The 13,093-nt window shown below is 48.2% G+C and overlaps 1 long non-coding RNA gene across 1 annotated transcript; it reads left to right on the top strand.

The window, feature by feature from the left end:
• Positions 1-648: 648 nt before the first annotated feature.
• LOC109390712 (uncharacterized) lies at positions 649-4,171 on the top strand. Its single transcript, XR_002125626.1, has 3 exons — positions 649-835; positions 1,218-1,386; positions 4,078-4,171. It is a non-coding gene; the product is annotated as an uncharacterized LOC109390712 (long non-coding RNA).
• Positions 4,172-13,093: the final 8,922 nt, after the last annotated feature.

Below are 13,093 nucleotides of genomic sequence, written 5' to 3'. Positions count from 1 at the left end.
ATCCTGGCTGCTCAAGGCAAGGTCCTGGGGGTAAGGTGGGGTGGACTGAGAGAGGGAGGTCCAGTGACAGTGACTGAACAGCTGTGGGGTGCCAGATGCCAGGGCTGGGGAGAGATGAAGGCTATGGAAGTGGGTATAGCTTCTCTGTAGAGTAGCCTGGCTACGTAACCTTGCTGGGGGCTTCAGATTTGGGATAACGCATTCTGCAAGGTGCAGGCCTGCTCATCATCCTACCCTTACCATTTGATTACTTAACCCCTTGATTTAGTTCCCTCATATTAAAATGCGGATTACAGTCGTAGTACCTACCTCATAGGTTACTGTGAGTATTCAATGAGACAATATCTTGTTTAATGAGATAGTGCTTGAAACACTGGAAAGGCTCAGTGAATATCACGCTCATCATCAACCTTTTGGAGGAAACCTGTTCCTTCTGCATTCATCACCTGTCCAGTTCCCCAAGCCAGAAACCTGAGGTCACCCAAGATTCTTCCTGCCCACTCATACCCACCCCCAATCTGTCCTGGAGACCAGTGGCTCTTCCTTTTGTCTGGCCTTTTCGTTTTTTTTTCCATTCCCACTGCTGCTATCTCAGGGGAGGCAGGCCACAGGCTCCTAATCAACCTCTTCCCTTCTCTAGGTCCCAAATCCAAATCCATCCCCAGCTCTCCTAGAAGATGCAAATCTGATCCTGTCTACATGGAATGATTCAGCGGTTCCCCAGGACTTTCCCGAAGAAGCTTAGATACCACCAGCTCTGGCTCTTGTTGGCTTCCTCTTCCCAACTAACCACCTGGGACTCTTTGAAGCCCTGTGCCTCCACACCTTTGCACAGGTAGTTCTCTCTGCCGTTATGCTCTTCCCCCTCCTGTATGATGACGCCTCACCCTTTAAAATATAATTCAAGTGCCACTTTCTTTCTCACATCCTCCCGGGTCCAGCCTGACTTAGATGCTTCTTTGTGCCCCCGTATTTTCATTCTGGTTTACTTGATTGTTCCCCGCGACTCCAGTGTGTCAGCTCCTTGAGGGCAGGCACTGTCTTTTTTTCTCCATACCCCTGATGCCTATGACAGACCCTGGCACACAGTAGGCTCTGTTGTAAGCCAGACCCAGCTGGCACCTTCCTGTCTGGTCACTGCTAATGTCCTGGGCCACTGAGGCAGGGAGGCTGGGAGTTAGAATGCCAGCCTCCTAGGTACTTTCTCCACCACCCAGGCCAGGAACGTCCCAGACCGGGAGCAGAGCCTCAGCCTGACTACTACCACAGGAGTCATGTCCTATCTAACCAGAGCTTTGTGAAACCCGACCGATCTTGCCCAGTTCAGAGAGGGCACGAGGAGTGGACGCACCCCCAGCAGGGCAGACCCTCGACCTTCCACCCCAGGTCAGTGTTCCAGAGTGTAAGATAAGGGCAAATGGCTCTATCTGCGGTGGGAGTTGGTGGGCCTGGCTGGGATTCCCGCCTCCCTTGATACCAAGTCCTCGGAAACACAGCCTGCCCCTCCCCCCACCTAGTCCTGAGTAGCCACGTGACCTGCTCCCCCAGCAGCCACTAAATCGCCTGGCTTCGGCCCTTCTCCTAAATAGGGAAGCGACAGGAACAGATCAAGTTTCAAGGCCCGTATTTACAGGTTCCCTAGACGAAGCCAAACCTCCGCCCGCTGCCCCGCTGCCCACCACTCGCGTAGTGGGGAATGGAGAGAAAGGGCCCCTTCTGTGGGCCCCTCCTGTGCCCCACCCCCACCCATCAGCCCTCAGAGCCCCGAGTGCGGCCCCTCCCTCCCCGCAGTTCCGCCCGCCCCTCTGGAGGCAAAGCTTAGGTCGCCGCATTCCTAACCCCAGGCGGCCCTTTGAGGTCACTGCGTGGTGGGGGTGGGGTGGAAGGAAGCCCCTGACCCAGGCTAGCGACCTAGAGGCTTTGCAGTGATGCCGATTCTGGTTCCTTCTCACTAGCCCCCGCGGAGGTCAGATTCAATTTGGCCTGTAGAGCTGCGGGACTGTGATGCTCGGCCGTTTTTTTACCCTACAGCGCCTACTGTGTGTCTGGTGCAAGCTGAGCACTGAGGCTTCTTAACCTCCAGTCCTCCCTACGCCCTAGGCAAGGGCCGCATCCCAAGTAGTTGAAGACACTGGCCGGGAGTCACCTAGGCCTGCCACCTTGAAGGGCTGGAAATCTCAGCTCTTGGCCTGCAAAGTGAACAGGGAGATGAGAAAATTGGAGAGCCAGTCGCTCAGTTTAGGCCAAGATCTATCCTTGCTAGGCAGGTCAAAGCCAGAGCTGTGTTCCCCCTTTTTAGCCTGGGTCCCAGGCCTCTGAGAGCTGTACTTTGGGTCTGGAGACAGGGACTCCAAGAGGATTGATTTCCTTCAGAGCTGAGCAGACAGTCCCTAAGTTGCTCACTCCATTCTAGTGGAAACTCAGAGAGTTAAACAGCCCTGTACATACTAAAGCTGACCCTGGCCCCTTGAAGGGGCTTTTGCTTCTTTATGATATTGAGGCAGGAGTGGGTAGATTGCAAGTTAAAGTCCTGGCTACAGCCAACTTGCCTGAGAAGTATGACCTTGTAGGACAGAGAAAGAGTACAGAGCAGAATAGAGATGGCAGAAGGGTGGCATATTTTGGATGGAGGGGGAGATCTGCATTTTTTGTGAATCATTAATTCACTCATTTGAATATTTATTGAGCCCTTACTAACCATGAGTTGTGTATTTAGCTATTTGCGTGATCATTGAGTGTTTTACCATGCACCAGGCCAGTCTAGTGGGAAAGCCAAACAAATGAGGGACATTTACTATACAGTGTGCTAAAAGTAACAGTGGGAAGCACAGCTGTATGAAAGCACAGAGAAGGAGCACTTCGCCCTGATCAGGTTGGGGATGAAGATAGCTATGGAGGAAGTGTTATCTAAGCTGAGGCCTGAAGTATAAACTATGGTTAATTGCTTGGGGTGATAGTGGAGTTGGAAAGAATAGCCTTCCAGGTAGAGGGCACAGTGCATGCCAAGTCTCAGAAGCATGATCTGGAAACCAACAGTTCAGTAGGGCTGGAGCATAGCCATTGGGTGGATCGCTGGAGGAGATAGATTGTGTTTGGGAGAGGAAGACAACGGAGCTGATAAATAATGCCCACTTGGGAGAGGATGAAGAGTGGAGAAACCCCTGCTCCTTTGTGTCCACATGGGGTCCTTACAGGCATGCTGTAGTGGAGGGCGTGACATCTCCTTTAATAGATGTTTACAAAAGTAATATTTATTTTTATTAAGATAATACACAGCTTAAAAAATCAAATGGTTCTAAAGGGTTTGTAACAAAAACAGAAGCCCCCCTGGCATTTCTCCCAATCTTTATCCTCCTCCCCAGGGGCAACCACTTCGAACTCTTTTAACTGCTTCTGCTGGTATTTCCTTCCTTATTTCTAAGTAATACATGAACTGTCATTCTGGATTCGTCTATCTAGTTTGTTGACTTCTTGTTTCAGTAGATGAAGATTTTGATTCTCTTACTGACCTCTTCCCCTCCCCCACCCCCGTTATGTTTATATCATTTGTGGCTAACTCCATGTTCAGTGATTTCATTATTGACTTTGAAAATATTGGGTTGTCGGAAACGTCATGACGCATTTTTATGACAAAAAACATAGAAAAATACGTCATGGCGTTTCCGACAACCCAGTAGTTTACTTTTGAGGCAAGTATTCTGGTTACATTTCCTTTTCTAATATAACTTTTTTGTGTGTGCTCTGTTTACATTTCTTTTCTTGAACAACTTTTTTGTTTTTCTTGGAGTTAATTGCCTCATTTTTTATTTGCTTGGTTTTCTTTGCATCTCTGGCTCCATCTTCCCACAGCCTTTAACAGTTCTGTAAAACGCCTTCTCAGTACAATTTTGCATATGGTCAAACCTGTCATGTACACTTATAGGTTCTGTTTTGGTTTTCCTTGGAGACATTTGTCCTGGGGCGCTCCATCCTACTTTTCTCTGGATGTGTTGCTCTCCAGGCCTGTAGAACCCCTGTCACTCTCAGACTTCCCATTGCCAGTAGTTAAGAATTCCCTTTGCCTTTTTCTCTTTTCAGGACCCACTGTCTTCCTTTTTCTTGGTTTACTCCCTTGTTTGGAAGAAGCACATCCTCTAGTAGCTTCCTGAGAAAGAATGCCTGGTAGGTAACATTTTAGAACCTTTTGCATACCTAAAATTGCTTTGTCCTACCCTCACTCTTGAAGAATAGTTTTGAGTGGATATGGAATTTTAGGTTGAAAATCCTTTTCCTTCAGAATTTTGAAGACATTGTTCTTTTGTCTTCTAGCTTCTAATTTTGCAATGGAGGAGTCTGTTATTTTGATTCTTGACACTTTGAAGTCACCTCCCACTCCCACCCCACCCCACTTTTAAGATTTTTCTCTTTTCTTCCTGATACATTAAAACATCACAATATACTGGCATTCATTTTTCTATACTTGATAGGTCTTTTTAATCTAACTATGGTATTCAAAGTGTGATCCCTGGACCAGCACCATCAGCATCACCTGTTGGAAAATGTTAGAAATGCAAATTCAGGGCCTTACCCCACATCTACTGAATCAGAAACTGGTGATAGGGCCCAGAAATCTGTGTTTAACAAACCCTCCAGGTATTCTGATTCATGCTAAAGTTTAAGAACCTCTGCTCTAAAAATTAATGTCCTTTAGTTCTGAGAATTTATTTATTATTTCTTTGAAATTTGTGCAACTCCTGTTATTTGGAATACTGGACCTCTTGGATTGATCCTGTAATTCTCGTATTATTTCTCTTATTGACCATCTCTTCTATTTTCTGGGAGATTTCCTCAATGTTACATGTCAATCCATTTACTAACTATATTGTTATGACCCTTTCTCTTTTTAAAAAATAAAATTTCAAGAGTGCTTTCATGCTCCCTGTTTCTCTTTTCTTTTTAAAACAGTTTCATGTTCTTGTTCTTTGGATATATGCAGTATCTTATCTCTCTGAGAATATTAATTTGAAATGTTCTTCTCCCTGTATTGTCTCTGTTTCCTCTGACTTTATGTTTTCTGTTGTTTTGATTTGTGTCATGTTAGAGTCTTTCCTCAGATATCCGGTCTTCCTTGGCTGTCCATTCATATTTGAGAAGGAGGCACTAGAGAGCCAGCTGAAAACTCTCAATGTGCGCTTACGGTGGGGCAGTTAGGTGGTTGTCTAGACTCTTTCATTGGAAGCCCCAATTGTCAGTATCAATGGCGCAGTTTTTTTTTTTTTCCAGAAAAGGATCCTCTAGTCTTGACCCTCCCACTTAAAGGTTAGAAGCTCATCTGCTCAGAGTCCTAGGGTGCAGTGTGGGAAGTGGTGAGAGGTGTGTGGCAAGCAGGCTGAATACCACAATTCACAATTCAGAATGCTTTCACTCAGTTTTTGATCCCAATCCTTCTCTACTTTCACCCTCCACAAAGTCCAAAATCGCTCTGTTTCAATGTCTGCAGAATCTATCTTCCTGTTTCTTGCATGAGTAGGGAAGGGGACATAATAAGTCACTTGATTGTGCTGGGAACTACTGGGTTTCCTGACTAATTACTCTTTAAATAATCTTCGAACCATCCCCCAGTTTTTAGACCCCTGCCTTCTGGTTTACTTGCTATTTCTTTGTTTTTTTAACTGGGGAATTGGGGAAGGGGAACAGCCAAGTTGTTGTTCTTCAATCTTAGTTGTGGAGGGTGCAGCTAGCTCAGCTCCAAGTCCAGTCACCATCTGGCTGACCATCGGCAGCTTGCGGTCGCTCAGCTCAAGGTGCTGTGTTCAATCTTAGTTGTGGGTGTGTGTAGCCCACCATCCCATGTGGGAGTCTAACCGGAAACCTTGTTGTTAGAAGCACCTGCTCTCACCAGCTGAGTCATCCTGCTCCCTGTTGGCAGCTCAACGGCAGCTCACCTCCGGCACACCTCACAGGCCCATGTGGGAATCGAACCGGCGACCCTGTTGCTCAGAGCTTACGCCCTTAACCAACTGAGCCATTCGGCCGGACCCTACTTACTACTTCTAATTGCTGAGATTCTATGGGCCTCTGAGGGAAGAATCGGCTTGCTTCTTGTGGGTATATGCTTCTGGATGTTTTGGGCCTCCCTTTCCTAGTCATTTGCCACCCTCCCATCCACTTTCTGTTTTTATGTGATGTGGTTCAGGATTCTAAATGTCCCCTAGTTTAATTGAAGATGGAGTTTGGGTTTCTGTTTCTTATTCTTGTCATTCTGAGGACCAGAGAAATGGGGGACAGAAAGAGTTTTACTGCATCTTATGACCCGAAGCCTGAGATGTCTTCTTGAGGTGGACAGCAGTGATGTCTGTCTTGATCCTGCTGACAAAGAGTTAGGGTTATCTTTAGGAGGAAGGTGAGCATGGGGAGAAGAGGAGCTTCAGGAACTTAGAAGAGCTGCTGTGGGAACTTGATTGGGAACACCCCAGAGAGGACAACAATTAGTACTGGGTTCCAGTGAGGCCTAGTTGGGGTGAGACAGTAAGAATCAATGGTGAGTATAGCTAGGGACTGGAATGGACGTAGTAAGCAGTGGGGAGTAACCCCCAGATCAGAGGGAGGTAGTGAGGGGGGTGGAGAGCATTCCAGAATCAGAGGGAGGGGCAGTAAAGTGGCTGGCTTTGGGGCAGGCCATTTGCTATGAGGCTGAAGAGGATAAGACAATATTGACAACCACTAATTGGATGTTGATATGTGCCAGGGACTGGACCAAGTTCTTCAAAGCAGGGTCATTGGGAGTAGGGAGCCAAGAGGAGGAAGGAAAAGAGTTTGAGGTTAGAGAAGGAAGGTCTGAGTCTCAGATTTGAGGATGGGGCAAATCTGGGTAATGATGGAGTCTTGGGTCCAGAGGTGGGAGAGCTGCTCACATGCAGAACCATGAAGCAGCATGTCCCTGAGGAGAGTGAGCGATGAGGTGGACAGGAATGGCTGCACAGTTGCTCAGGTCTTCTGAAGGAAAGGCAGTGGGTGGGAGAGGCCAGTCATCTAGGTGGATGGCCTCTTGGACACCAAGGAAGGGTAGAATTTTATAAAGGGAGGGTGGTCACTTCTGTCCACTTCAATATGAATATCCATGTGACCCACCTTCCCCAGGTTACATAGTCACCGTAAAGTCACCTGAAACATACAGCCTCTAATCTAGCTCTCAAAACCCAACAGACTTTTCCCCCCGGGGTCTTAGGGCTATTTCACATCTGCTTCTGTGTGGACATTCTATTCTGTTTCGTGGTTGTGTGCTGACATCATTCCTCCTGGCTGTGAATGCTGCTCCTGTCACTCCTCACTGAGCAGCCTCAGAGCTGCTTCAGCCAGAATTCTGTGGTTACAGGCCACAGAAACCAACTCTGGCTAACTTGAGCAGAAAAACAATTTGTTGGAAGGTTATTGGGCAGCTCATAGATTCAGTAGGCACTCCCTACCTTTTTTTCCTGTGCCAGTAAGCTTTGATTTTGTTCCTGGACTTACCTGCATGTATCCAGGGAAGGAGACCCTTCTCAGCCACAGGAGATAAATGTTGATAAGTCTAAGCAGTCAATCAGGTACTTCTACTTCATTGCCAGTGACTGGTTAGGCCTAGGCATGTGATTCGAGCTGGCCAACAAGATGTAAGGAAAGGCCCACTAGGCCAGGGGTCTGGACAGAATCACAAAGAAACTGACTGGAGCCTTGACTTTATTGAAAGTGGCATAAACCCTGTCTTCCTCAGAGAAATGATATACTTGCTCATTGTTTAAGCCACTTTAGTTGGTCTTCTGTTGCTTTCAGGCAAAAGGTCCTAACTGACACATAAATGCCGGGCATCTTTCTCAGGTAGTTGATGGGGTAAAAGAGGGGGAAATAAGCTGATGATGAAAGGGCAGGATTAATAAGGTTTCAATATAAAGGAGGCTGACACATTTTTGGAGCTATAAGAATTACCTAATAGATAAGAATTGACTGAAACTTCAGTCAATTTTCTCTCCCCTACAGAGAAGGGGAATAACTGAGGGGGGAGGCCACCACTCATTATGTAGACACTTAGTCTATACCAGATTCCACGAAAGAGGCTAGGATAGAGTGATGAGCAGAAGACAGGATGCCTGCTGTTATGGAACCTTCAGTTTGGGTGGGGTGGAGAGACAATGAGCAAAATAAACAGGATTCTAGAAGGCACCTTTAGGGGTGGTGGTTAATTTTGATAGAGGGTGGTCAAGAAAGTCCCCTCTCAAGAAGAGACCCAAAGGATGAGAACGAGCCAGGCACGTGAAGAGCCATATGGAAATTCCAGGAAATGTCTCAGGGCAGCAGGTGGCTCTGTCCTGGCTGGGAGTCCAGTGCCCACTCCAGAAAGGGAAAGAGATGGCAGCAAAATTTTCCTTGGAGGCTCACGCAGGCTTGGAGTGACAAAGTGGCTGGAGACATGTATTTTCCCAGGTCTGACGTGGACATCACCTCCCCTGTGGTAGGATAGGCTGGGAACATAGGTGTCACTGACATTCTAGAGGCTGGAAAAGTTTGAATGGAGTATTTGGAGCGAGAACTTGTGGGTTGATAGAAAGACACATGGGGGGCCGGCCGAGTGGCGCGATGGTTAAGAGCTGGCTTGGGACGCCAGAGGGCCCCGGTTCGGATCCCACATATGAGGGCCAGTGACACTGCCCTCTACAGCTAAGATGCTGAACAACAGCTCAACCTGGAGCTGGGCTGCCGTGAGTTGCCGGTGACGGTGACGGCGTAGGCTGCAGCCCCTGCTGCAGTGGGTTGCCATGGGCTACCGTGTGTAGCCAGCAGCCAGCGTGAGCGGCCAGCAGCCGCAGTGAGCGGCCGTCCAGAAGCCGGCGACTGATGTGCCTCTCCTGGGAAGAGTGCAATGATGGTGCCAACTTGGGCCAGTGAAGCAACGTCCTCCACAACTAGACTGAAGAACAAAAGGACAGCAACTTGTCTGTTCCCCTTCCCCCAATTTCCCAGCGCTGTTCCCATCCCCGCAATTCCCCAATTAAAAAAAAAAAAGAAAGACACATGGGGCCAGCAGATGATCTTCTGGTCCCTGAGAGCCAGGTGCCTCCTGTTTCCCTTTGCCCATCCAGTCTGGAGTTCCAACTTGTTTCCCTGTTTTACCATAGTTCAGGCCACTATAGCAGAATACCATAGGCTAGGTGGCTTATAAATAACAGAAATTTGTTTCTCACAGTTTTGGAGGCTGGGCAAGCCAAGATCAAGATGCTGGCAGATTCAGCGTCTGCTGAGGGACTGCTTCCTGGCTCATAGATGGCTGTCTTCTAGCTATGTCCTCACGTGGCAGAAGGGGCAAGAGAGCTCCATGGGGTCTCTTTTATAAGGGCACTAGTCCCATTTGTGGGGCTCATGACCTAATCACCTCCCAAAGGCCCCACCTCCAAATACCATCACGTTGGGGGTTAGGATCTCAGCATATGAATTTTGGGAGAACACAAACATTCAGACTATAATGAACAGCTCAACCAAATCCAGAGTGTTTACTTTTTGTGTTGCTTCTACTGGGAGTTTGTGTGGGATGGATATCAAAAACAGAAAGATCAGACCTGGCCTCAAGGACCTTGCTGGTCAAGGATTCAAGAACACTGCATCTAAAACAATTAGAAAGCAATTTGTCAGCAAAAAATCAAGAATACCCAATAGGGTTATATACCATGGGCAGCTATTGCAAGTTCTCACTGTCTACTTCATCAGTCACAACCTCCCAACCTAGTACCAACAGTTCTTCTCTCCTTGCCTACTACTCCCTTCATCCTCAGGGATGAGGTGGGACTATTTCTTACTAGCTCCCCAAATCTCTTTAGGGGTGATTCAACACATTGGAGCCTGACGCAGGATTTCTGCTCATTCTGTGCTGCCTTCCTCCAGCCTCCTGGGGATGTGCAGGAAAAGGAGGGAGGGACCAGTCAGCTGGACTGTGACTCGTTTGCCCAGAAGTGACAATACCACAGTGGGGCTCTTTAAGGGCCTGCCCAGCAAGAGGTCCTAGCTTTGGGGATCATGTGACCAAACAAATAAGAGAAATATTGAATGCTTGCTTAAGTTGTTGGTCTGTTGAAGAGGCAGACCACTAACATTTTTCTTGTCTTGTCTTTTTAAATCCTACAACAGTCTTACAAGGTAGAGACTTTAATGATTCCATTTTACAGTTGAGGAAACTAAGGCACGGAGAGGTCAAGTCACTTGTCCTACTCAAACAAATAGTAAGTGGTGTAGCCGAGATTTGAACCCAAGCGGTCTGACTGTAGCACCCCTGGTTGACATCACTGCACACACTGCCAAATTGGCTCATTCTAGGAATTTCCCTTGTCCTTGCCACAGCGTTAGAAACGGAGCTAAAGGCTATTCTGAGCAAGGACCAGTTCCCTCTCCTCCCTGTGTGAGGAGAGGGAACTGGGATCCAAGAGACGAGGAACTCCAGAAGAGACTCTGCCATTTTGGCTACTTTTTCCTCAGTGTTCCCCAGACAGGGAGCTCTGGCTTTTGATTTGCCAAGTGTCTCTCTGTCCTAATTAACACCAGAGTCAGCCTTTAGCCCGAACCCTGCTTCTAACTGGAACCCATAGCCCCATGGCTCAGGGGCAAGTCCTGTGTGGAGCCGGAGAGGACAGAGCAAGTACTGACTCCGGGTGGAGTTTCCTGTGATGATGTTCCCTTCGTCTCATCTATAAAAAGCACCAGTATGATCTACCCCATTTATGGTGGAGGCCAGGGTGGCAGAGTGTGCGGGAGGAGGAAGAATCAGGCTGAAACAGCTCCTCATTGCCTCCCCAGAATCTCTTCCAAAATGCTGTCAGTACTGCCAGTTGGAAAATATTTTTCTCCCTCCCTTTGTCTTCTTTCTTATTTAAAAAAAAAAAAAGCCATCTGGTGTCAAATTCACTCCTGGCACATCATAAAGGGTAGCACTAAAAATGTCCCTGAAAAACTAAAAGCAAACCACAGCAGTACACATGGGATTTAATCTCAGCATCCTAGAATTTCAGAGTTGCTGGGGCCTCAGAGATCAAATGGTTCCTTGTACATAGGAGGAAACTGAGGCCAAGAGGGATTAGAACGAGCTTTCAAAAATGTTTATTGAGGCCGGCCGAGTGGCACATTGGTAAAGAGTTGGTTTGGGATGCCAGCTCTGAGCAGTAGGGCTCCAGTTCGGATCCCACATGCAGACCAGTGACACTGTGACCTCTACAGCTAAGATGGTGAACAACAGCTCGACCTGGAGCTGGGCTGCCATGAGTTGCTGGCCACAGAGGCTTCAGTGGGGCTGGCCAGCAGTGGGGCTGGCGGGCAGCAGGCGTGAGCTGCTGTCCAATGGCCAGCTAGCGACTTCCTCACCCAGGAAGAGCGCAATGATAATACCAACATGGACCAGTGAAGCCACATCCTCCAAAACTAGACTGAAGAACAAAAGGACAGCAACTTGTCTGTTCCCCTTCCCCAATTCCCCAATGCTGTTCCCCTCCCCCAATTCCCCAGTAACATCTTAAAAATAAAAATGTTTGTTGAACGCCTACTATGTTCAAGGCATTCTTCAGGACTGGGAGATTAATCATGAATATAAGACAAAAATCCCTGCCTTCTTGGGAGTTTTCCAGTGGGAGGTTCTTGCCTCCGTCCATGGCCCTGCCTCTGTTGCCAGTTCCCAATAGCCCAGGGGGCAGGGTCCTTGGCTTGGCCATCCTAGCCTCAGGTTGTGCTACCAGAGGGTGTGATTGTCACCTCCTGATGGTGGACTCGCCTGTAGCCTTGGGAGGAGACGCTTCCCACCCGGACGCACTGTTTACATGAGGGTGCAGTTTGCCGCGCGCGCGGTCCGGACCCCGCCCGCCGACTGCTGTAATCTCCCACCGCTTCCTCCCGCGCCGCTGTGGCTCCGCATTCCTCAAGCTTGAGCAACAACTTTCCCTCTGAAGGCGGCTGGGCTGGGGCCAGGCGGGACCGCTTGCGCTGGGCCCCTCGCGGGGGCGCGGTCCGGGTCGCCGGCACGAGCCTCTAATGGGGTGCGGTCAGGGTCTCGGGTTCCTCCAGCAGCACCCGAGGCGCGGGGCCGTTCAGAACGCAGCGCAGGCGCTAGTCCCACCTCTGGAAGCCGAGGCCCAAGCGGGCGCGGGGTGCAGGCCAGGGTATACAGTTCTGAGTCTCCTACCCGCTGTGTCGGCATTACCTAAAGGATGAGGTGGGAGCGTGGGCCTGATCGTCGCCTGGCTCATCCAGCTTGGCGCCCTTCACCGGGTGAGCACGCAGTTCGCTTGGGTTTTTTACAACAATTGTGAAGATTCTTTGACAACGGAAAGAAGAGGGTTTGTAGTAACCACGGAAAAGAGGTCCTAATCCATTTCTTGGTCTGGATCTAAATATTTACAGCAGTCATATTAATACAAGCACTTTTTATCCTTTAAATGTACTCTCATGCCTACTGAACTACAGCATATCTCTGGGACAAAGTTGGTTTCCTACTATTTTGCTCATTTTACAGATGAGAAAGCCCAGGCACATAGTTCCATGACTAGTCAAAAGCTGAGAAGGAGTTAGTCCAACTCAGGGCCCTCTCGGGAGCCACCTCAGATCTCCTAACTCTCTCAAGTCAAGCGAAGCCCCTCCTGGATCCTGATGTCATCCGGAGAGAGACACTAGCCCCACTTTGTAGTTCTGGGAACTGAATTCTGAAGCTTGTAGGGTGGAGCGGGGCTATATAAACTGGTTAAGCTCTAGACCCACTAAAATATCAGCTCCAGGAGGGCAGGGATACTCCTGGCTCTGAAAACAATATTTGGCACATAGTTGATGCTCAGTAAATATTTGTTGACTCCGCAAGTGAATGTAGCAAAAGTCTTCAGATTCCTAACTAAGAATTAAATCCTTGCTCCTTTACCTTCCATTTAAACTTATGCTTTCATTCTCTTCCTGCCTCTTAAATCTTGAGCTTATGCTTTAAAGTCTTTTTTGTTTGTTTGTTTTATTTTGATATAGTATTTGGAATAATTTTAGACTAACAGGAAAGTTGCAAAGATAGTATATAGCAAGTTCCCATATACCCTTCAACCAGCTTCCTCCAAAGTTAACATCTTAC

This window comes from Hipposideros armiger, unplaced genomic scaffold (assembly GCF_001890085.2).
Source record: "Hipposideros armiger isolate ML-2016 unplaced genomic scaffold, ASM189008v1 scaffold_277, whole genome shotgun sequence".
NCBI classification, from domain to species: domain Eukaryota; kingdom Metazoa; phylum Chordata; class Mammalia; order Chiroptera; family Hipposideridae; genus Hipposideros; species Hipposideros armiger.
Note: the sequence above shows the minus strand (reverse complement) of the source record. Positions and strands in the feature narration are given on the sequence as shown.